Source organism: Miniopterus schreibersii (genome assembly GCF_964146895.1).
Source record: "Miniopterus schreibersii genome assembly, chromosome: 5".
NCBI lineage: Eukaryota > Metazoa > Chordata > Mammalia > Chiroptera > Miniopteridae > Miniopterus > Miniopterus schreibersii.
The window spans coordinates 18,063,532-18,088,201 of NC_138106.1; the positions used below are offsets into that span (position 1 = coordinate 18,063,532).

Consider the following 24,670-nt stretch of genomic DNA (forward strand, 5'->3'; position numbering starts at 1 on the left):
AGTTGGCAGATGCCCAGTGACTTACGAATCATTAAAAGGAGAATCTTTGTGAGCTCCAGGTGTTTTATTATTAAAGGCTGTGAGAATTATTCTCATAAGAATGAATGATTAATTTAGAGGAAAGGACTGTAGTGTTCTTGCTATTGAACATGAATTTTCATTCAGGTCACTGCTCATAGTTACCTCAGAGAGGATGTCCCATCCCCCGGTCTAAAGTAATCTCTCTCTCTGGCCACTCTTCTACCCCTAGCCCACTTCACTGTATTGTTATTTCAAATGATTTGATATACTTATCTGATTAGTGTTTATTGTCAGTCTCTCCAATAGAATGAAAAAGGCATTTGCCTTCCTCATGCTGTGTCCTCGGGGCTTAGAGCAGGTACTCAACAAACAAGGATTTGATAAAAGCATTAATTCTCCTGAAAACAATTTTAAAAAAAATCTAGTTAGAATTTGTGTCCCATTATAAAAGGAAGGTTTCAAATCAAACTGACTCAGTAGTCTCTTGTTTTAGAAAGACACTTTTCTTTTTCTGGATTCAAGGTTATCATTCATTTGCTCGTTTCTGATCCTTATACATTCATTTCTAGTTTTGCTGTACTGGTGCAGTCAAGACAATATTGAGCATTATCATAATAATGAGCATCTTTTTCTGCTTCCCAGTATCAAAGGTAAAGCTTCCAACATTTCACCAGTAAGTGTATAATATTTGCTGTAGGATTTTTGAGATGCCCTTTTTCAGATTAGGGACGTTCCCTTCTACTCCTATTGTGCCAATATATTTTTTAAATCATGTATGGATGATAATATAAACAAATAATTATAAGGGGATGGTAAGGTATAGAAAAACCGAATCTTCTCATTAATTTTAGCTTCCTATTTAAAACAATAAAACTCTATGGGACATATTCAAAGAGTTATGTCAGGGTTGGAAAGATGGAAAGAAGCTGGAGGAAGCCACCCCCCACCTGCCACAGCCGCACATACAAAGGAGTTCCAGGACCGGCCTGCAGTAGGCAGGATTGTGGGAATCAGTGTTTAGATGTCCAAGGATACTGCTTCGATGGGGATGGTGCTCATCTGAATGGCCAAACCAAACTTATTGTTTTATTAAAAACAATTTTTGTAAGGCATTTTATGTAACCCAATATATCCAAAACCTCATTTCAACATGGAAACCATATAAAAAGTATTAAGGAGAGATATATTTTTATATGAGGTCTTTGAACTTTGATGTGTGTTTTATCATTTTGGAGTAGCCACATGTCAAGTGGCCGACAGCCACATGTGGCTAGTGGCTGCTGTGTTGAACTATGCAGGTCTTGGAGATGCCTATTGCCTATGTTCCAATGAACCTACTTAAAACTCTAGTGTGGCTTCACTCTTAAGCTAGAATGATGATTTAAGTGTAAGCTTATAACATCTGTAGGCAACATCATGACATCTGCTCCCCCAATGTAACCAGCACGGGCTGGCCGTGGCAATTGTTAGTGGCGGTTCTCCTAAGGGGTCCTACAGTGACCTCAGAGTAGTTCATCTGCCAAAACTACCTGAACTCATTTTTAGTAAGAGGTTACTTTGTGGTCTCTCTGAAGTGCTTGTCCCTTGGGTACATCCCATTCCTCAGACAACCCACACCGTGTTCAGCTTCATTCCGGCACCTTCGCTGCCTCATCCTCTGCCCAGGGATGCTCCCCTTCTCCCTGGAGCAGCTCAAGTCCCACTTACTGCCAGGCACCTTCTCTTCTGTGGACCTTCCTTTTACTAACCCAGCCTCCACTACCTTCTCATTGCTCCAGCAATCACACCGCACGCCTAAGCATTCCATTCCCTCCTTTTCTGTAATAATTATTTACTTTAGTGTAATAATTATTCCAAGTCCCTATTTGTGTCTGCTCCTTGGGGCCACCTGTTCCAATGCAAGGAAAAGGTTCCCATCCTTACATGGTACAGCAGGTGACACCAACTCCTTCAATAAATCCTCATGAGTTAAATAATAACAACCAGTGTGCGACGGTAAGTGGTGAGCTCGGATTTCTTCCTCCATCCCCTCATTCTAGGGAGGGTTGAAGGGATGTTCGAAAAAAAATAGCTTGATCTGGTTAAGGAATATGTGATTAATCTATTCATCTGCACAAACTGGAACCTTAAATTGCCAAGCTAAAAATGGTTACCACAGTAGATGCTAAAGAGAAAAGGCTTTTTCTTATCTTTAATGCCTTTTTGTCACCAGCTGCAAGTGATACCATAGCTCAGGGAGAGAACACAAGCCCAGGAATCGGATGCCTCAGGTTTGAGGCCGGACCCACCCCTTCATTTCTTCTCAATGAAGTCAGTTAACCTGTGGAGTGTTGATTAGATAGATGTCCACAAGACAAGAACAATACATACCCTGCCTAGTTTAAATGAGAATAATGAGTTTGGTGGGTTCAAATGAGGCACTGCTCTAGAAACACACAGTTGCTATTTTATAGAGGCAAGATGTGGCTTGTGCTGGGGGGTGGGAAACCTGGACATAAACCTCATTTTTATTAGCCTCAGCGCCTCTCTTAGAGTCTTCCAGAGTGGAGCTCCACAGTAGTGAGGGATTGAGAACAAGACAAATGCTGATTCTGCCGTGCTCTAAAAATGCACCCACAGCAGTGAAGTCTATTTTCAAAGGTAGGGACCAGAAGTGGCGGAGGAAGTTGGACTAAGGAACAAAATGCTCCGGAGGAGTTTGGCCTCCGGGGTATCACACCATGTTGATTCCGGGCAGAGGAGCGGTGAAGGGAAACTTTCTCAGCTGACTTGTGCAAGGGAGGAAGCTGCCTCCACAACCATTTGTCAGCTTCTTTCCTTCAGTGAGCATGGTGAAGACAAGTCCTGTGAGGCTGGAAAGGAAAAAAAAAAAAGGCTGATGCTAAACCTCATAGAGGAATTTCACAGGTTCGCCTCATGTAAATACCATGAAGCTGTTCAGCTTCCACGTGACCCCTAAGCCCAGCACCCCACCACAGTCTCTGCACTAATCCTTGCAACTGCCAATTAATTTCCAGTTTTGCAGATTTCAGATTTTTGTTTACCAGCTTTATTCTGTTCTCTTCAAGTCCCAGAAAGAATGCAGTGGGAGTTCCTGCTCCAGGGTTCAGTGAAACTTGGAAATGGCCCAGGATATAAATGAACTTAATAATTATATGTCAGTCATGTAGTACTATTGAATGCTGCTCACTGCAGACATTGAAATACTCTTAAATAACCAAGGACAATAATTTGTGAGCTGTTTTACATGCAGGCTCTTGTTATTATTCTGCCATTCTAATTCATATAACGTTCAGATATAACGTAGAACTTCCCTAAATTACTCGTAAGCTTCTGTGTTCAAAATGTTGCAGTAATGGACTTGCACTCTTTAATCCGAAGAGCACTCATTCTTTCCAGACACAAATGCTCACCACAGTCCAATTTCCATGTATCAAGACAAATGCCTGGTGTTTCTCTTTGTGTACTTAATCAATACGTTTTCAGACGCACTTGACTTGTAGTCTCAAAGCCAGGCTTTCTGGTTTGTGAAGGCCAACAGATTCAAGCGTTTGCAAAAGGAAGCTGACTTTGCAATTTTTTTTTTCCTGAGAAAATAATAGGTTGTGGATTTAAGGTAAACGTTCCCAAAGCAGGATGCATCCTTTTAGGAAGCTCTCTCTTTCCAGGTCGTCCGCATACTGCCAGTGGTGTGCATGGACGTCTGCGAGAGCAGGCAGACAGGGAAAGACTAGTGACTGTAAAGGAACTGAGGCCTTGAGTGCTCAGGAAAGTAGGCTCTTTCGTTCCTGCTTTCTACCTTATCGCCATATGTGGAAAACACCCACTCCGTGCTGCCCAAGTGCAGTGCTTTTAAAAGCCTGTCAAACTAAGCCCCGAGAAAGGGTGAAAAGCCCCATTTGGGACAACATGGATGGATCTTAAGAGTATCGTGCTAAATGAAATGAGTCAGGAGAAGAACAAGAGCCATAGATTTCACTCATGTATGGGATATGAAATAGCAACAAAGCAAGCACACAGAATCACAAACACAACAGAGGGTGGGTACCAGAGGGAAAGGGACTGGGGGAAGAATAAAGGGGGTAAAGGGGTCAAATTTATGGTGAAGGAGGGAGACTAGACTCAGGGTGGTGAACAAACAATGCAATATACCCATGACATATTACAGAGCTGAACACTTGAAACTTATATAATGTCAACAATTGTCACTCCAATAAACTTATTAAATAAAAAAGTTTTTTTTTAAAAGGATAGTCAAACTGAGCTAAATTATTATTACTTCAAAGGTTAGGGACAGTGTGCTGAGAAGGTTAAACAATACGGTGAATCCAGAAGGTTCTGGTAAGACCACCTGGCTAGGTATACCTTCTTTCAGATGACTTTGAAGGGCTGAAGAACATTCCCCGTTTGAACAGGGCTTGTTTTGTTTTTCTCCAAAGAGAGTTCTAATCATTCTAATACATTTATTGGTCCTACATAATTTTTTATGCATAGCTAGCACTAACCTTGCTGTTTGCAGGCAGGTGGAGCTAACTCAGATGGACCGATTTCAACCTGCAAGTTCTAAAAAGAAGTTAGAAACTTTCTTTTGCTTAATTTTGTGGTATTAAAAACCACAAAACTAGAAAAGTAAAATTCAAAATATAAATATTGAACAGGGCAGCCACTCTCATTCTTTGATACTTAAAAATATATCTTTTCCACCAGAGTGAGGCAAACATTTCTCACCAGTATTTGCTTATATGTGGCCTCATTTACCAAAGAGCTCAGTCACAACAGTCCAAAATCAATCAACCACACACAATATTCAATATTTCTACTTACTCCTCTCTGCCACCCTGACTCCAAGCCCTCCCATCAAAAGAACATTGTAGAGGGGTCTAAAGCTTTCTGGCAAATACACAATTTAATAAAGCATATGATTTCTACTGTTCCAGGTTTATTGGATAAGCCTGATCTGTCTGGGTATATATTTAATAGCAATATTCATTTCTCAACTTTTTCAGTGACAATTATTCTAAACATGGGGGTGGGCAGCAGACACGTAATCACTCAGGGAGTTTATATGAGCAGCATTGGGGCTGGGAAGCTGGGGTCCCTGGGGATTCTATTTTAGTGACTCTGGCATTCACATAACCAGTTACTTCAATTCAGATTCCTTTCATCTTAATTAGGATAGGCAACGTAATGACACAATCAAACACATATGGCAGAATTATCAAACATTTGGGATGACTGCTGGCTGCTGTTCTGGTGCTATTTACTAGAATATATTGATTTGTACATGTAAAAATATTGGGCTGAGGAGTAGGACTTGCCACTGTGCCTTGAGGCAAGAGAATTAATATACTTTGGCTACCAGAACCCACTGGACGATCAGAAGCTACGCATTGTCTTACAAAGCATTTGAAAGCTGTGTGGCGTGAGCTGAGCAGGGTAAGCTGGAATTCTCACTTAAACACTGCTGGCTGAGAGACCTTGCATCAGTCACTGAGACTCTCTAACTCAGTGTTCTCCTCTGACAAAGGGGAGAGAGACCAACTCACAGTTGCTATTTATGAGAAGTAAATGAAGTGTGTGTAAAGAGCAGGCACACATTCCCTGTAGAGAGAATTATGAGTACCTGGTACCTACTGGACATCTTTGAATTTCTTTACTCTGCAAACTCCTGCACTGTGCGTTTAGTTCACACTACCTAGAAGGACGCTCTCAGAACAGTTCACATGGGAAGCCAAGCTGCCTTTCTTTTCTGCTATAATTTATAATGGTGCCCCCCTCCTGGGGAGCTGGAACAGCTTGGCTCCTGCAGCCCGCATGAAGATGTCTGTGTTTCCTTCCCATTTCCTTTCATAGGGACATTAAAAACTCCTTTCCTCTGGTATATTAAGAATCCCATGCTCACAGGATTCAGCCTCCAGAGTTCCACCTGGGGAAGAGGGGTGCGCTTTGCTCTTCGCCTCCATCTTACCCCTTTTCCTACATGTCTTGATCTTTGAGAACCATTACCTGTGAGTGTGTGTATGTACCTGGGGGGAAACAACTACTGAGTGTCTGTTTATGTATAGATGTATTTTCAGCTCCCTAACTAGGACTTAAGGCTTTAAAAACAAGACCTTTAAGGTAAAGCTGGTTTTTTTCCATAGCAGTTACCCGTACACCGCTTTCATTGAGTGCCTGGGAAAACTAGCACTTCCAATAAACAAGTATTTATTTTTAAAGCATGTACTACTGTGCTAACACTCTAGTAATCAGAAAATATACAAAAAGTAGACATTTTCAAGAGAAAGGGATCAAAAATGCAAATATGACTACTTCTAATTTTTCTTCCCACACCACCGTGGGCTGTCTTATGGGCACGGACATGCATTTTGGAGCCTGGTGATCCACAGCACTGAGGAAGCCACCCTGGCCACCCAGGACCCACACACATGTTCTGGGCTGCTCTTTGTTTCTCACCAGCCTCCTGCCCACATGCCCTCTCTCTTCAATTCCTCCCTCCCCATACACATTGACTCCATAGATACCTAAGAGGGCATTTGGAAGACGAATTTCTTACTTAACTTACACTCATGTGTTCAATGATTATTTTCTTGGATGTGAGAGGTGCATTAACGACCTGCATTTGCCCTCTTTCTAATAAATACAAGAAGCCTGAGAGGCTGCTTGTTCACAAGGATCTCACAGTCTGCCCGGTGCCTCAGTCACGTTAGGTGAGCCAAGGGAATGGCTGCCCATGAAAGTCACAGAAAAAGTTCTTTGCAGAAGCAGTCTGGCTCTTCACTCCGACGTGCAGGCAGAGGACAGGTAAAGAGGTGGTGGGGACAGGATGTCGTATGTGTTACAGTGGAACCGGGGCCGTCTTGTGGCTTTTCAGGGGTCCCACACAGTAGCTCTCTCACCAAACGTGGGGAGGCCCTGTTTTAGTCCAAGAGCTCTAAGACAGGGTTGTCCTTTTCAGGGAGGTTTCAGTCTTCCTGGGAAGACAAAATATGGACTGGAGAAATGAAATTACACTGAAGCAGCTGGTAATGGCTGGACTTGGCACAGCCATGCAGAGGAGGATCTGTGTGCACTGTCCGAGTCCTGCCAACACGCCTATGAGACCGTGGCTGCCCACAAGAGATGCCCACGTTGACTAGAGATGGACACGCAAGCTGAACAGGGTTCTGGACACACCATGGCAGCGGGGCCGGAGCCACTCTCGGTGACTAGGATCTGTCTTGAACGGGCAGATCACCGAGGGAAATTGAAGAGGTGGTCAGGTCTTATCACTGGGAGAGTTTTTCAGCACTAAATGCTGAAAAATAAAAATCATTCCATTGTAAAACAGTCCGCAGTCACCCACTTCAGAAGCCCTATCCTATCGCTGCACCTCTTTCTCGGCCTCAACCCTTCCTTCGGGCTGTGGGCCTCCATCCTCCCGCTGGTCACCAGCACCGCCTGCTCCTCTCTACGCCCCCAGAGGCCACGCCACGCTCCTCAGGAGCTGACATCATAAGGGGAGCCCCTCTGTAGTAGCCATAGCTCCAAGCACCTGAGAGTCAAGGCCAATTCATAATTAATTCTTCACACGGTTCCCAAATGTTATCTTTTCATTTGCTTTCAAATATGCTATATGTCAGTGACATAGAAAGGAGAAGAAAAGATTTATAAAGGGTTGACGTGAATGATGAAAAATGTTTAAATTTCCTAAGGTTGTTTCCTGGGTTGGTCTCTCTTCATTCACCAAGCGCGCCAGCAATGTTTTCAGAGTCTATAAAACTCTGCAGTCTGCAGAGATAACAGCTGTCATACCCCGGGTCCCTTATAGACCTCTTGTCAGTCAAGGACAGCTGCTCTAATTTAGACTGATACTTCTTTAGACTACAGAAGTCGCCTCCGGGTTGATCTCCCTCCCTCCAGTCGCTGCCTCCTCCAATCCATTCTCCACACTGCTTGCTGTCAGCATCTCTCTGCAATGCAAATTCGATGATATCCTTGCTTAAACACTCTGATAGCTCTGCATTACACACCGGTTACATTTCAAATTCATTAAACGTGGCATTCAAGCCTTTCTCAGTCTCGATCTTTCTAGCCATCTCAAGATCCCCAGCTGTACTTTGACCCGCTGTCCTTCTTGTTTAGGTGTTTCTCTCTACTCAAACTGGTTTCTCTGCTTGGAACGCCTTCCACCATATTTTTACCTAGTAAACACCTCCTCTCCCCTCAAGTCTTAGCTCAGGTCTTCCCTTCCTGGGGAGCCTCTTTCAAACACCAGCAAGCACAGGTCCTCACCTCTCTGCTCGCACCCACCTCCTACTCAGCCTTGCTGTGTACTCACTGTTGTCATAGACAGATTCTTGTCTACTAATTGTCCTCCTTGTCTCTGTACCTGCAGAACTGACACAGTGATACCCAAAGGCTACTCAATGAATTCTCCATGAGTGACTGAAAAGAAGGAACTCATTGATCTTTAAGGTTTCCTAATAAGGAAACCCCTTTCTGAGGGGTTTATATAATTCTTCTTTGTAGGTGGCCCAATCCCCAGGTCAGATTCATTTGCCATTTCTCTATAAACATCTTGAACAAATCCTAGGATATTCTGTAAATAAATGGGAAACCTCAAGCTGAAATAGAATATAAAGCAGAACATCATTCAGAAAGTGTCCTTCATTGCTAAGTCTTCCCTTCTACATAAATTAGCCACTTTTTTGACATTTGTTCTACTTTATTAATGCATGTATGTGCAAACCAGATAAATCCTGGGTGAACCAGCTGCAAATTGGATTTTACCCGCAGCTCTGCATCTGATGTTCATAATTGAGCCAGTCCCGGACATTGAAAATGTACTTAATGAGTCTCTGAATTGGGTCTTGATTGCCTTTTTTTTCTTTTCTATTTTTATTGGGAGGCAGTGAAATCCAAGTTAAGGTTGCTTCAGCTAAAGGATGCATCTTGGCATTGAAATGAGGCTGCTTTAACCCATCCATGTCTAAGTTCATCCATTTAATCCACAGAAAGCCACCAGAAAGGGCTGAGTCCAGGTTTCCATTCTCTTTATGTAATTAGAACCCACTTTCCCTTCAGTTAGCGATTCACCACACCAAGGCCGCACGCACCCAATGGAATCGGCCTTTTCTGTAGACCAGCCACAAAGGCACACAGCCAGTTTTTTGAAACACTCTCTCCAAAATGAGCCAAATTAAATTTAAAGCTCATTCCAAAACATGTTCCTTTCTACATTTGTAAAATAATGACTACTTGGCAAGGCACTATTAAGAGAAAAGGGCAAAGTCTCCCCAAAGACTTCCAACTTTATTTTTTACACTAGTTAGAAAAGTGTTTGGAAAAGTAAATTGCAGTTTGACTTAAAAAAAGAAAAGAAAAGAAAACGTGTTGTGGGTGGGAACATCTGAAGAAATGTAATAATCATCGTGTTTCATAATCCCTTGAGACCAATATTAACTGCTACCAGAATCTACACTCTAAAAATAGAAATCATGTATTTACAAGTTAATCTAAGAGATATATTTTTCTGTTCACTTGGAGGAAAAAAAAAACACATTAACAAGCTTTCTATATAAACATATACTTTTGGCCTACCTGTATTTTCATTGAAAATATTTAGTACAGTGAATTTTTATGTAATTATCAAACTGTCCAGAGTTAAATAAATATGGTCTCAATAGTCAAATCTACATTCCTTCAACATCTTCTATTTTAATGATAAATCTAGAGTATATTTTCTCTCCCTTGGCAGGCAGAAGAGGCAATGATGCGTAATTATTCAAAATGTGTTTAGTTCGACTGGTAAAGATTGGGTCACTGGGGTTTCTTTAACTGAGTTAGGTCAATAGAGGCTATGATCTGTTTGCTTCTGGCAATCGCCTCTATAAAGTGCCATAAAGGAAGGCTAAATCCTTATAATATTTGAGACCTGCTTATAATATGTCACCATGGGGAGACAAAGCACTGTCTAAGTCACAGTCGTTGACAAAGGCGATTTTCTAAATTCTTTGGTTGACTTTTTCCCTCCCTGTTGTAATTATAGCTATGAATATTATTTCAGAAAGTGTTTTCGTATTTCTGCAGGATTCTACTAGAATAGTCCAGGTTTGATTGCATTTTTTTCATGGTTTGAAGTTAAAGTCTTTGTTTAACAAATGGTTTTGGGGGATCTACCCTGCCCCTAGCCCTGTGCTGAGCTCCGAGGATATAAGTGTAGATGGAATGATATTAACTTCCTACTACTTACATGTGTGTATATGGGGAGGGAGACATTTCTTGGTTTCCTAGAACTGATCTTCTCTAAAGTCTCCATTAATGCTGATGGCAGGTGAGTGGGCAACTAAAACATCCCATTCAAAGCTAATTCTGTCTCTTCTGATTTCAAGGGTCAAACTCTCCATCAGGATCTGTCTCCCTTCTCTTTCTCTCTTCCCAAAATGGTGTCAGAGAGGGGCAGGAAGCTTAGGAAACTTCTGGGTGCTCTCCTGCTCTGCCAGCCACATGAGGTTAGTGCAAAGCTTCTCAGGCTTGGAATCCTCCTGGGTACCCTGGGCCCAAGGAGTGAGTGCTCAGTCTGAGAGTCCCACACACATCTCTGGTTATTTCTAATCTCGCCTTACCCTCTGGACGGTCTTAACAAAATGGGCATGTTGGGGGAAAGTGGGAAAGGGTGAGCCTAGACTTGTACTTCTGACTTATTTATTTTCCTCTCCCTGTCTCCTACAGTAAGGGGTTCTATTTTTCCCTGCAGTCTAAGGCTCAAGTTCACACTGGATTAGGTCACACATAATTTATCATCCCAAGTAGGACACTTTTGAAAGTAAAAGGAAGGGTGGTCCCATGAGTAACTGCACCAAGCAACAGGTATAATCAGAGCCAACCTGGGTTAACCAAGATATACGGTCTCTAGTTAAGAAGGATTGAAATTTATGTATCCCACTTACAGATTTAGGTGTTTTTTTCCTCTGTATTACAATGGTTCTTTCTAAATAACTATGTATAGTGATATAGTAAGAGCTCTCTCAGGAAAATCTTTGTGTATACTTGAGGTCTTAAAAGAAAGACTACCTGTATGTATGTATATCCAGGACTCAACATCAGTAGTCATGGCTGAACCCAATAATGCAATCAGTGGAAGAGGTAACCAGCTCTTCCTGTGGACACGTCCTTGGGAAGGGGATTTTTAGGGCCAGGTCCTGAGTGACAATGTGTAAGAGAAACATTCCCAGCAAATGCACATGCAAAGAGCCCTTCTTCCTGATTCCTGGGAACCATAGGGTGCTAATCCCTCCTTCCCCAGCCCAGGCAACACTTGGTCATGTTGATCATTTACACCTTAGTGAGAGAGAGAGAGAGAGAGAGAGAGAGAGCCTGAGAACTGGAGTTACTTGAGATCAGAAGGGGCAAGAGAGAATACCACTAAGAAGGTAAGGAGTACAGAAAGGGGAAGCAGGGAACCTGAGATGGGAACACTGAGCCGTATAGCTGGGAAACGGATGTATGTGCCCCGAGTGGTACAACTCTGCGTAGGAAGAGAACAGTCAAGCTGGTTGTCAGCAGCCTTCTATGTCCGGGCTCCCATCTCTTTCTCACCTCACCTTGTTCAATTTCCCTCCTTACAGTGACCTCCTTTCTGCTCCTCAAGCTTGTCTCACCTCAAGGCCTTGCTTATCTCTCTGCCTGAAGCTTTCTTCCCCAAGATCTTTCTGAGGCTGCTCCTTCGCATCCTCAGGTCCCTGCTCAGATGTCACCGCCTCAGAGGGGCTGCCCCGGACCACCTCGTCTGTACCATTGTCCAGCTTCATGTTTTCAGAGCACCTCCCATTTGTTGAAGCTTTTCCTGTGCCTACTTGTTTACTACGCACCACTTGCTGGAATGCAAGTCTCTTGAGGTCAGGAATTTAACGTATTTTGTGCACTGCCATAGCGCTGGAACCTAAAGCAGGGCTGCCCCAACAGTCGGTGCTCAATAAACACACACCTCGTGAACCTATCATCCACTTTGTAGATATGATTTTTTCAAGTTTGTGTCTTTAGCTCCTTGCCCACAGCAGCTCCAAAGTGTTTGTTGGATTGAATTACTCCAAAAACCACTCTGATCCAGGCTTCTTTTTCAGGAAAGGCTTCCTCAACTCTTTCAGACTTTCCTTTCTATTCCCCTTTCCAAACCCTTAACCCCACACCCCACGAACATGTTGTGAACATGGTCTTTCCAGGCCCCTTGGTCATCCTACTACCAATAAGCAGAGCACACAAATGATTTCATTTTTTTTCTTTCTTTTTTCAAAAGAGCAAAAAATGATGACATCAGTTCTGTGTACTGATGTGAACTGTACATTTCCTTCTGCCTACTTTTCCCCCCGCTGTTTCTGTCTGAAGGCTAATCCGGAGAGGAGCGAGATGAGTGGCAGTGCACCACCTCCCACTGCTGCTATGGCATCAATCACAGAGAGGCTGTGGAAAGCTACAGCTAGAGTGGGGGTGGCGGGGGGAGTCCAGAAGAGATGTCAAGAGAAGGTTTGGATGCCTAACAAAGCCACAGAAATTCTTTTTCTCTCGTCTCTAGGGCTCTCCCTGCCTTTCTCTCTTGAAATAGCTAACTGTTGGGGCATTTCAGATAAGCAGGCCATGGAAGGCAGCATGGGGCAGTGGAAGGAGCACACACTTCCACAGCAGACAGAATTCCACTCTGACTGCCACATGCTGGATCGGTGGGATTTTGGCCTGTTACTTAACCTCTCTCAGCCTCCATTGTCTCATGAAGAAAATGGGCACATGAGTGTTTACTTAGAAAGACTGTGCTTTTATGTGCATGAATTATGTGTGAAAACACTTAGAATAATGTTGGCATCTAGGTGGTTTCCAGGTTTTGGTGATTATAAATAAAACTACAACAAATATTTGCCTATAGTGGTTTGTGTGAACGTAACTTTTCGATTCACTTGGGTAAATAACCTGACTGAATTGCTGAGTCACGTGGTATGGATGGATATGTTCAACTTCAGTAAGAAACTGTCAAAATGTTTTCTAAAGTCGGCTGTATCATTTTGCATTTCCACCAGCCATGCATGAAATTCCATTTGCTCTGCATCTTTGACAGCACTTGGCATTGTGTTTGGTTTGCGTTTTGTTTTTATCTTATCCATTCTAATAAGTGTGTAGTGGCATCTCATTATAGTTTTAATTTGTATTTCCCTTATGTCTAATGAGGTTGAGCATTTTTTCATATGGCTCATTTGCCATCCAACTATTTTCTTTGGTGAAGTGTCTGTTCAGTACTTCGGTCATCTTTTAGTGGGTTTTTGCAGGTATTTTCTTCCAATCTGTAGCTTCTCTTTTCATTTTCCTAACAATGTCTCTTTTACAACCCAAAGTTTTAAATTTTTATGAAGTCCAATTTTTCTGTTTTTTAATGGATCACTTTTTTGGTACTATTTCTAAAACCTCCTGCCAAACTTAAAGTCTCACAGTTTTCTCCTATTTTTTTTCCTACAAGTTTTGTAGTTTTAAGTTTTACATTTATGCATGTGATCCACTTGAGTTGATTTTTGTATAAGGTGTAAGATTTGTATCAAGGTTTATTTTTGATATATGTAGACAGTTGTCCCATATGTTCCAGCACCATTTCTTTAAAAGACTACTGGGTTTTTTTTTTCATTGAATTATCTTTGCGCCTTTGTCAAAAATCAGTTGACTACACTTGTGTGGGGCATTTCTGGCCTATCTATTCTGTCCCACTTACTGTCTCTCCTGTTCCATTTATATGTGTTTCTTTCCTTTTGACAGTACCACACTGTCTTGATTACTTTAGCTTTATTAAATCTTGAAATCAGGTAGTGTGATTTATCAGGCAGTGTCATTCTAACTTTGTTCTTCTTTTGCAAATTGTCTTGGGTATTCCAGTTCCTTCACCTTGCCTGATATCTATGAAACATTGCTAGGATTTGAATTGGGATTATATTTACTCCATAAATCAAATTGAGAGGAACTGACACCTTAATAATGTTGAGTCTTACAAGCCATGAACATGGTATGTCTCTCCATTTAGCTAGGTCCTCTTTCATTTCTTTCTTCAATGTTTTATAATTTTTAGCATACAGACACTGCCCGGATTTGAATAGATTTATAAATAATTTTTTTTAGGGTGCTACTGTTAATAATATTATTTTTTAAAATTTCAAATGCCAATTCTTCATTGCTAGAAATACAATTGACTTTTACATATTGACCTTATATCCTTCAACCAGACTAAATTCACTTATTAGTTCTAGGAGCTTTTTTGCAAATCTTTGGAATTTTTCTACATAGACAATCATGTTGTCTGCAGCGAGAGACAGTTTCATTTATTCCTTTTTAAAATCTACATGCCTTTGATTTTTTTAATGCCTTTTTGCACTATGATGTTGAATAGGACAATTGAATCTTAATAGTCAATCTAAACACACAAAAATTAAGACTCAAATAATATGTAACTCTGGAAGTTTACATCAGGGAGGTAAAAAAGTCTTCTGAGACTTACTCATTTGAGCATTCATTTAGTCAATGAAATGTTTACTTGCACCTCATGGCGCAAACTGTTATGAGGAAGTCCATTATAAACCAGGTGTGGATCCTACCATCAAGTACTTTGCAGCTGTGGAAAGGTAATAAGACATGAACAATAGTTACTACATACAAATAAGAAGGTGATACGGTTGTTAGATAAACAGAGAAAGATCAGGAGAGAATCTAGAAGCAGAAGAGTAGGTAAGCCCGGCCAGCGTGGCTCAGCAGTTGAGCATCAACCTATGATCCAGGAGATCTTCGTTCAATTCCCGGTCAGGGCACATGCCCGGGTTGTGAGCTCAATCCCCAGCAGGGGGCATGTAGGAGGCAGCCGATCGATGACTCTGTCATCATTGATGTTTCTCTCTCCCTCCCTCTCTCTGAAATCAATAAAGATCTATTTAGAAGAAGAAGAAGACCAGGTAAGAAGCCATTAGTCATAAAAGTCTGACCTGGTAATGGCTATGAAGAAGTCAGGATGGGACTCAGAGGTGGTGGCAGAAGCGGGCTCTTCAGGATTTGCTGGCTGATATTAGAGGCCAAAGAAGAGGGAGGAGACAAAGAGATTTCTGGGAGTTAAAATGTATTGTGTTGTTTGTTTGTTTTGGGGGGGGGGAACCAGATTGGTATTCTTCATTTGAGGTGTGCACTGATGATTCAGATGGGGTAACCTCTAGGTGGGCTGGCTGGAACTAGAAGGTAAGATCTAAACGTAAGATGCAGACTTCGGTCATGATTCCCTCTTTAACCCCCCCCCCCCCCCAAGTCTCTGAGTCTTTAAATACTAGAAGGCTGGTATTAGCCCACCTGTTGAAACAGTGACAGTTAACTGGAAGGGCAGAAAAGGAGAGGGAGTGTAGGGGTGGGGATAGAATGCATCCTGACAAGAAGATTACAATGCTCCAACCTCTTTTAAAATTAAAAGGAACCTTAACACCTACATTGGTTGAAAGGAGAGTGAAAGGCCACAATGTTTCCTGTGTTCGTCCACTCAGGGAGAGGACAGAAACTCATTTTACAGAAGAGGAAACCTGTTGGAGGTGAATGAGATGTCCATGGCTACCAAGAGGTAGCAAAGCTTGGATTCAAACCTGCATCTGTCTGATAGCAGCTTGCACTTAGAGAGTACTTACCATGTGCCAAGTACTACCTTAAATGCATTCATCCTCACAATCACCCTATGAGGTAGTTTCTGTTATTACCCCCAGTAACAGATGGGCACAGAGAGGTTCGATAACTTCTTCAAGGTTTTACTGAAAGCGAGGGGTAGAGGCACTTCAGCACTATTTCTGCTTCAGCACTGCACTGTGCTGGCCCTTGATTTTCAGCAAACCACAGAGCCTCCTGAGCCAACAAGAGGGGAACAAGTGAGGGGCAAATCGGTCTTTACCCACAGCAAAGTGACAGCTCACCCACTGTGAGCATATTGAACACCTACTATGCACCTAGCACTGTGCTAAGTGTTAAGAATAAGCAGATGCCTCAGATACAGTCCCTGCCCTCACAGATCTCAGCCTGAAAGGAGAAACACCTCATACACAATGCATATAACATGTCCTGTGATGTGTGACACTCTGCTAGCAGATCTAAAGGCTATGGACACACAGAGAAAATAGGCATTAATTTCCTGTTCCTCTGCCAAGGACAGTGGAAGGGAAACTAATGCATTGTGGCCGAAAGCATTTACTTTTGTTTAAGTGGGCAGTTAAATACCAACCTGCGTCTCGCTCAGGCTCATGCCTCAGTCTGCAGCACGCTGCTGACTTTGCTTTCTAAAGAGAAAGCAAGAAACTCCCCCACAGTAAGTGGGATTGAAAAGATGTGGAGCACGGAACTCCTACTTCTGATGCTTTTTTGTTTGTTTTGTTTGCCTTTGAAAACTGCACAGCTCATGACAGTGGAAACTAATCATAGTTCTCATTACAAAGTGGATGCCAGGGAGGGCTTGACCTTTGCTTCAGCAAGTCTGTGGGTGATATTTATGTAGGAAGTGATCATTCTGTTGTGAAGAGGGATGGGACCCTGGACAAAATTTGGAAGGGGGGAAAATGTGTTCTTCCCTTTGGGGATTCACTGCCTTCACCTTCCCTCCACCCAACCTTTATCCCCCCTTCCGTCTCTATCAGTGTTTTAGTGCTTTCTCTCTTGAGTACACCTTCAAGTCCCTCCAACCTGGTGTAAGAAAAAGGTCTGAAACTCTTTCCCAGTAAGGTGTAAATGACAGGTAATCATTTATAGCCAGGCCTCTCAGATGGGGGCAGCAGAGGGTGCCCAGGGTACCCTGTGAAGCCATAGAGCCAAAATGCCACTTCTCTCAGATAACAAACTTGCTTGAAGGTTTAAGAAGGAAGCAATATTTTCTATTAAAACGAACATAAATATATGCCATGGGATATGAAACGGTTGAATAAATGAATTACATTAAAGTGAACTATAAAAGAAATATTGTACATGAGGCAAGTCACTTCTTGCTAAGACCCCAGAGCCTTGGGGCTGGTGAATCCTCTCCTCTTGCCTCTTCCCCGGGGGGTAAGCGTGGCAGGCCCCTGCGGCAGGTGGGTGCATGAGGCCCTGGAGGACTCCTGTAATAGGAGACCTTAGAGTCAAGGGTTTATATCTGAGTAGAGCTAACACAAGCAGTGGGCCTGAGTTTGGAATTAAATCCATCTAGGGCCTAAGAAATATTTTTTAATTTACTAAACTTAAACTTAAGTAGGAATATTAAGCACCAACACAATAATTTACATTATACACATTTTAAATAGTAGGAGTAGGGGTTCGCATATTTAATTTTGCTTTCAAATATTTTTTAGGATTTTCTCCCCTCCGTTGAAAAAGATCCTTGTAAACTGACAATGTTTTGCAGCAGATGGATGCCCCAAGAGGCATTTTAAAAACAACCTTCATCTTTCATTTGCATCCAAGATTCTTTTTTTTTTTTTTTTAATAGATCTTTATTGATTTCAGAGAGAGGAAGGGAGAGGAGAGAGAGAGAGAAACATCAATGATGAGAGACTAATTGATTGGCTGCCTCCTGCACATCCCCTGGGGATCAAGCCCAAAACCCGGGCATGTGCCCTGACCCGGAATCAAACCACAATCTCCTGGATCCTAGGTGGATGCTCAACTGCGGAGCCACTCCCGGCCGGGCTGTATTTGAGATTCTTGATGCATAGACCCCTCTAGCAGTCCATTGATGACTACAGACTACTTGGAAAAAGAGCTTTTAAATACACAACAAAATACATGAGATTCCATTAAATTGAAGTACAGTTCAAAATATTTAAAATCCAAATTTCCAACCCCATAAAACATGCACTTGGTTATTAACATATTAAATAATAAGCTCTAGGAGCGAGCAGAATATCACGGTTTCCAAGTGGTGATGAGGGCGAGTGGTGAGTGTAATAGCTGTCTGATCTCTGAAGCAACTGTGACGGAAAACTACTGTAATTTCCATTGGTGGCAAAATCACAGGTAGTGTGAACACTTCTGCGGTTTCTTGCCTATGTTCATAATTGAAGGAAATGCTAAATTTCAGTTAAGTTGGTGGAAAAAAAAAGTGTTTTTTTAATCCCAAGTTCATGAACCCCCAATTATATGCCCCTGAGGTACAGGTTCTAGATTCTTCTGATTTAAGACTGAGTTATTGATTTCCAGCTATTCTGATGCTTTGGATACTTGAGACAGAAAAAGCAGAGTAACTTTTATTTAATCAATAGCTAGACCTGGACCAGCATTTCTCAACCCCCACCCCACCCCACCCCACCGCCGCAGAACTGACAGGTTTGAATAACCCCATGCACACGGCCTCATGTCCCACCTCCATTTCCCCCTCCTGGTGATTATGGAAGACTTGCTCTAAATTCCTCAGGCCCACATGACTTCTCCGAACTTTGCCAACAAATTGCCACCTTCTCCTTTGCCTCCCTTATCTATCTTTATCTCCTGGTTCCCACTTTTCTGATTCCAGGAAAATGACTCACGGTGCGCATATGACAGATTCAGGATGGTTGCAACGTCTAAGCACGAATCCACGAGGGTCATGAGATCGGGGACGTGGGCTTCCTACCAGCTCCCGTCCCCGAACCAGAACCCCCACCCAGACTCAGAGTTTGAGACACTAGTTTTCCTAGGAAATAAGAAAGGCAGAAAGCAATGAGCATTTATTGAACACTGAAATGTGCTGGGACTGGTGCTGCATTTATATTTTCTCAATCTCAAAAAAATTTTTAAAAAAGGTAGTGGGCTACTAATATCTCGGTTTATGAACAAATAAGGATGCTTTAAAAGGCTAAGTAACCTGCCCACGGTCACATACAAGCGTCCTTTCTGTCGCTCTGCTCTCCTCAGTCCACCCAGCTGCACTCCCACCCACGGCACCACTGAAATGACTGCCACGGAGGTCGACAGCCATCCCGTGGCTGGACAGTAAGGGCGCTTCTCTGCCCTCCCAGCGCCGGTTCTCTCCGCCCTGTTGAAACCATCTCCACATTGGCTTCTACACTGACACTTTCCTGGTGTCCTTCTGCGTCTCTGCCACTCCTTCCTTCCCAGCTTCCTCTCTGCCACCTAAAATCTGGAGCCCCTCAAGGCCAGGTCCTCGGTCCTCTCCTCCAACTGAACACGGTCTCCTTTGGCAGTTGACCCCGACCCGTGGCACCTGTTACCCTACGCACCCAGAAAACGCCTCTCCCCACTCTGAGCTCCAGGCAACTGGCTAAGATATCTCATGCATGTTTGCCCACGTGCCCAGAGGTGAGTCCAAACCTTCTGTTCCTCAAACGAACCCTACTCTAGTTAAATGTACCCCTCTCCACCCAGCTGCCCAAGTCAGAAACCTGAGAATTACCCATTACCCCTCCTTCTCTTTCATCCTCGTGTTCAACCAAACACAGAGTCTTACAGGTTTTACCTGGTAAGAATGCTCGGAATCTTCCCCATTCTCCTACCTCCACTAAATCTGATTTCAAGGTATTATTTCTCATCAGGATTCCCAAAGTAGCTTCCTAGCTCCTCTTCTGGCATCCCTTTAACCCATTTCTGCTTTTTTTTCTTTTCAGTAGTTTTCCATTACTCCCTCATATTAAGGCCAAAATTGGCAGGCAGCATAAACTAATTGGTAAGGTCCTGTTTGATGGGTTTCCCACCACTCCCCAAGGCTAACGTGGAGTCATTCTGCAGTCCACTCTTCCACTGCCCTGTGCTCTCACTTCCCCAGTTACTCAGGCATGCTCTTTCCAGCTTCTGAGCCTTTGCACATGCTGCTCACTCTGCTCAGCATGCTGATCCCTGCTCCTTTCCCTAAGTAACTTGCCACTCCTCCTTTGCTTCTCAGATGAAATGTTGATGGAAAAGCTTTTTCTAACCATCCAGACAATGTCAGCTTCCCCAGCATCACTATTTTACATTTAGGGAGTATTGTCCTTTTAGATAGGATTGTAATCAAACAATGAATTCACTATTTAAGGTCAGTTTCCCTTTCTTTGACAAAAGCTCCATGAGAGCAGCAGCTATCTGCTTCTTAGCCCACTCCAACACCTTAATACAAGCTCAGTGTATGGTTGAAACTCAGCACATCTCTACCGAACTAATTAGTTAATTACAGAGAAGTCCTTTTTTTGCCATACTTCTCTATCTAGACTTTTCTAGAATGACACAGATCAACAGGTGATTTTATATGTTCAATAAAATAAATAAGAATTTGCATTGTCTGTTGGAATTTACAACTGAAAAATGACTTAAACCTATAACTCAAAGAGTCTAAAAGAATCCCATTCTACTTTGTTGCTACTTCAGTAAAAGTTAAGAATGAAATAGTTTCACTGTGCTACTTGTCAGTGCCTGTCATCAAAATGCATGGCTTTCTGGTTTCCCAACGAGTCACTGTTCACTTATCAACCATGGTGAACGGTGCCTTCATTAGAAAGCATGTTACCGTTTGTCGTCACCTTCATGCAGTCAAAATGTATGTTCTTGTGCAACCATCAGAAGCAGCTGACTAACAAATGAGCATACCTTGTGCTCTGGATTTTTTTAAAAAAGGTTAAATGTACATTTCTTGTTTTAAAAACAATTTCCATACCCTGGATTTGACTAGTAACTTCCCGGTGACGCCCCCGCAACAGGAGAGCGTGAGTTAGAGGGATCAGAAAGGTGTTCAAATAGAGTGAGACAGCAGGTGATGTAATGATCTGAGCACGTGGAAACAGACCAAACTGAAACTGGTTTCTGCCAGCTGGACATGGCCACCGCAGCCCCTTACAAGTACTTTAATTGTCCCTGTTGTGTCAGCCTTTAAATCAGGAATTTTGTCCCATGCAATATGCATCTTTCTTGGTCACATGCAAGGTACATACTTTAGCTAGCTACACCTCTTTCTCGAGCCATTTATGACTGTGAATAGTGTCTAAAATACACGTATTCAGAAGCAAACAATTTAGAGCAACACATTTAGGTTACTAATCTTCTGCTTTTAGCATCTTTGATTTATAAAGCAACCACAAGCATCAGAGTGGCTTGTGATGCTGTGCCTAAGTGATGCTTGATTTCAGCTCTCAACACTCCATTATTGCCTTAAAATCAGAGAGCCTGATGGATACTTCACAAGACAACATTAGGAATTATAGTTAATGCCTCTGCCAAATATTCAGTAAGTGTTAGTCCCGCCTTCAGAAAGAAAGGAGAAATATCACGGTTGTATTCTTGTAAGCTATATCACTTCTCCAGGTAACTTTTTACTGAAGTTCTTATTTAAGTTTAGGATTTCCAAAATTTGACTGACAAAGCTCAGTGTCCCATGCCCCCACACTGATGTCATTCATTTCTAAAATTAGCAGCAGAGCAGCTCAGGTTCACCTGGGAAAGAGGAGCTTTTATTTTGAGTTAACAGGAGCAGATACTAAAAATGAACACGCTGAGACTTCCTTCTGGTATATCTGACACAGATAAAATAGTTAAACCTGGGCAATAAAACTAGTATTTTGAATCAAATGGGAAAGGAATTCAATCTAATTAAAAATTTGATGTGCGTACAGAATTTTTATGTAGCCTCAATGGTGCAAACGCTGAAGAATTAAGAAATAAAGTGAAAATCTATTAAGCTATTTGTACAATGTCACGCCAAGATCATAAAGTGTTCGTGAGAATTCCATATGGCTGAGATAATGAAGGTTCCCGGGCGTCTGGTATAGCCCAGCATGATGTGTAAACTTGGCCATTATTTGATGGTATAGCCACACACACAAGCTTTGGGATGATATATGTTGTACTCATTAGCTCAAATGCGTCCAGTATTTGGGATCCTATTGTGCAGCAGAGCTTAAATAGATCAGCAGAGCTGGACAATCGCCACATCTGCAGTTAGGATTGTGCAGACGTAAACACAGGCAGAAGGATGCAGTGCCCCGTTTGGAATTGGGGAAATTGTGTAGGAATTCCACGCCCTGAATTGGAGGGCACGAATTCCTCCTCCCTCCTCCATCTGCAGAGTGAGAAGCACATCAGGTGTCGAGAGTGCTTTGTGGGGTGGGAATCTCACAAAGACACGCGGGCCTGGCCAAAGTCAGGGTGATGGACTTGGACATTAGGTATGGCTCGTGCACAGAAAATGCGTCTCACTTTAAAAATAACCGCCTGAATATGGTAATCACTCCCTCTAGACGGTGAAGGGATTTTTTAAAAGAGTTAAAGGAAATAAAAACCTCAGAGCTCAATGAGGCACCTATGACCACTACATCGATATGTCTGTCCCTGAACTTTTCTTACACTGCAAAATCTGCTAAGCCTTTCATTCCAGTAAAGCTGGCCGGAGAGTTTCAGCAGCGGCGGCAAAAAAAATGGGCCACGTTTAGTACTTGCTACTTTGCAGTTTGTTTTTGCTGACGATTCTCAAGCTCCTCACTTTGGTCCTCCAAACCCTTGGCAGAGTGATCACTATCTTCCTAAGTCACTGTCATAGGCAATGGGGCAGGTCTCCCCACCTTCAATGCGGAGATGTCCCTCAGGAAGTGCCCAGTGACATAGCCTTGCCCTACTTGAGTTGGTAATAAAAATGTTATGCTCTGCATAGTTTTCTGCACCGCATCCCTCCTCCCTGTTGTTCTCAGAATTACTTAAAGATATTAAAGTGACATAAAAGTCTTTTCCTAGATTTTCTTCCATGACAGCGCTCACATAGCTACGCAAATACAAGCCTGCGACAGTGGCCCCCTTCCCATATACTCCCAGGGACCCTGGGCCTACTTCTTCTCTGTATCCCCAAGGCCTGGACATTGCCTGGAATGTGCTCACCCTCCATAAATCTCTGCTGACTCATCAATGTTGAGTAATTCTACCTCGAAGACTCAATCACATTTACATACATGCTTTTTTTGGTTCTGTTTTGGTGCTGTCTTTTTAAATTCTCCCCACTATACAGCTTTTCCTCTTAATTCCTATCCTTAAAAATCAGTAGACTTTTAGACGAAAAGAAAGATCTTCTGGTTGCACAACCTGTAGTTTTCTGAGAGAATACTAAATGAACAATTTTTTGATGTACAATTATAATTTAAATATATGTGTGTGCCATTTCTTATGCAAATTATTTTCTTAGGAGAGATCCAGTTATTTTTCCCTTAGTGCAGTAGTTCAAAATATTTTTCACACCCATCTTTATGCAAGAGTTTCCTTCCAGGTGGACATATCCAATTCCTACAGGAAATTTTAGCACTATGTCTGAGAAATGGTGAGTGAGACAGAAAACACCAGAAATAATTATGGCTTACTGTGCAACACTTTAGCAGGCATTTTCATGTCCCAGCCCCACACAGCGATGCTGGTTGAATGGCACAGTTATTAATATCCTATCCTACTAATGAAGAAATTGAACCCATAGGAAGGAAGTGACTTCTCCAAGGTTGCCTCTCTAGGTTCTCCAATGGGATAGAAACCTGGATCTTACAGTTCTTTGCAATGTGATGCACTTTGGACCATGCTAAGAAATTAAATGTGCTGCTTAGGTGACTTTATAAACAAGAATAAGTAGAGGAAAGAAACTGATGCAAAAACGAGAGCACTGCTAACCCTGATCAAGGGAGGACCTGGAGGAGCTGAGCTGAGCTGCAGTTGGAAAAGTTTGTGTGTGCTGTTTTATTGGATGGGGGGGATTGTGTTCTCTTAAGAGCATCTGATCAGAGTATAAGGGATGCGAGTACTTGAAATATCAGGGGGATCGCTTTGTAAATTATACGATTGTCTAACCACTGTGCTGTCCACCTGAAACTAATACAAAATAATACTGAATGTAAACGGTAATTGGAAAAGAAATTTTAAACAAATTGGAAAAGAAGAAAGGGATACCATTTCCTACAATGTTTTAATTATTTAAGGTTACCTCCTCCCATTGGACCTCTGCAAAACTCTATGAGGCGTCCTCTCTCTGAGAATCCGATTTCTGATTTCTTCTCTGAGGGCAGTTAGGTGACAGGAAGATGGGTCCGGCCTGGGTCACCATGGGCACACTTTACAATAAAGACTAGAGTGCCTGTTTCTGTCCCTGTTTAGAGAGTAGAAATATATTTCCTTTCCCTGGTAAACTTTTAGGGTTGAAAATCAAAGGTGTTGATGAGGGAAAAAAGAATCATTTTAAAAAGACAATCTATCCCAGCTGGCGTGGCTCAGCGGTTGAGCATTGACCTAGGATCCAGAAAATGGCAGCTCAACTCCCGGTCAGGGCACATGCCTGGTTGTGGGTTCGATCTCCAGCCAGGGGCGTGCAGAAGGCAGCTGATCAATGACTCTCTCATCATTGATGCTCCTATCTCTCTCTCCCTCTCCCTTCCTCTCTCTGAAGTCAATAAAGATATATTAATAAAAAGGACTATCTAGCCTTCTTGTAGCAACTTTATGTAGCACTTTATAAAAAATAATATAATTTAGTTTAAATAGCCTGGAGGATTTTGTATTTGTTCTTTTAATAATCCCCATCCACTAGTAATAATACTCTGTTTTAGACGTTAGTTTGTCAGTTACTCAGCCAACAAAGGGTCCACTGTGCACCAGGTTCTGCTGATGAGTAATGAACAAATAATGAATGATAATTGGTGAGTAAGATATAGACGTCATACTCAAGGAACTC

At 42.4% G+C, this 24,670-nt stretch overlaps 1 protein-coding gene across 4 annotated transcripts in view; it reads left to right on the top strand.

Moving 5' to 3' along the window:
- Positions 1-24,670, top strand: part of KCNAB1 (potassium voltage-gated channel subfamily A regulatory beta subunit 1) — a 231,185-nt gene that overhangs the window by 137,969 nt on the left and 68,546 nt on the right. The window lies entirely within an intron of this gene.